Source organism: Herpailurus yagouaroundi, unplaced genomic scaffold, assembly GCF_014898765.1.
Source record: "Herpailurus yagouaroundi ecotype Mexico unplaced genomic scaffold, PumYag 202, whole genome shotgun sequence".
In the NCBI taxonomy this organism is placed as follows: Eukaryota; Metazoa; Chordata; class Mammalia; order Carnivora; family Felidae; genus Herpailurus; species Herpailurus yagouaroundi.
This window is the reverse complement of record NW_024412433.1, coordinates 6693567-6694321: the sequence shown is the minus strand read 5'-3', so window position 1 is coordinate 6694321 and position 755 is coordinate 6693567. Positions and strand designations below refer to the sequence as shown.

The 755-nt window shown below is 62.9% G+C and overlaps 1 protein-coding gene across 1 annotated transcript in view; it reads left to right on the top strand.

Moving 5' to 3' along the window:
- Nucleotides 1–755, top strand: part of DGKD (diacylglycerol kinase delta) — an 86911-nt gene that overhangs the window by 83506 nt on the left and 2650 nt on the right.

Sequence of the window (755 nt, the reverse complement as noted above, 5' to 3'; positions counted from 1 at the left end):
GGGGGGTCGGTGCTGGCTGGCTCAGTAGGTGGAGCATGTGACTCTTGATCTCAAGGTCGTGGGTTCGAGCCCCACATCGGGGGCGGGGCTACTTAAAAGTAAAAAAAAACAGCCTGTTGTGGGACACAGCCCTGTGCTAATTGGCCAGCGAAGGGCTGTGTGTGATGACGGCCCCCAGTGCGTGCGTCCCTCTCCCTTTGGAGCCCACACACGGGCACACCTCCGAGCTGCCGCAGAGCACTGCGAGGAAGCGAGTCCCGTGAACTCCTTGGTTTCCCGGTGCGCGTGAGGGTCAGGTTTCTAACACGCTGTAGGCTCCTACGTGTGCAGCGGCATTAGGTCTGAAAAGCGTGCACACGTTAGCCTAAAAATACTTGCTCGCTGCAAAATGCTGTCATCTGAGCTTTCGGTGAGCCATCATCACTGGTCATGGGTGACCGTAACAAATTTAACGGCCAAAATGTCTGAAGTATTGGGAGAATTACCAACACGTGATACAGAGACTCGCGCCGTTGGGAAAACGGCCCCGGGGGTACTTGCTGGACGCAGGCCGCCAGGAACCCTGAGGTGCGGGGCACGGCGCGGCGGGGGCAGTGAGACGCACACCTGTGGCCGCTGAGCCCCGGGGGGACCAGGTGCCAGGACTGCGGGCGGAGTCCCCTGGGGCCTGCCTGAGGCGGGGGGGGGGGGGGGGGGGGGGGGATCGGAAGAGCGTCGTCCCCCCCCGCCCAACCCCCCCCCCACAGCGCCCAGCC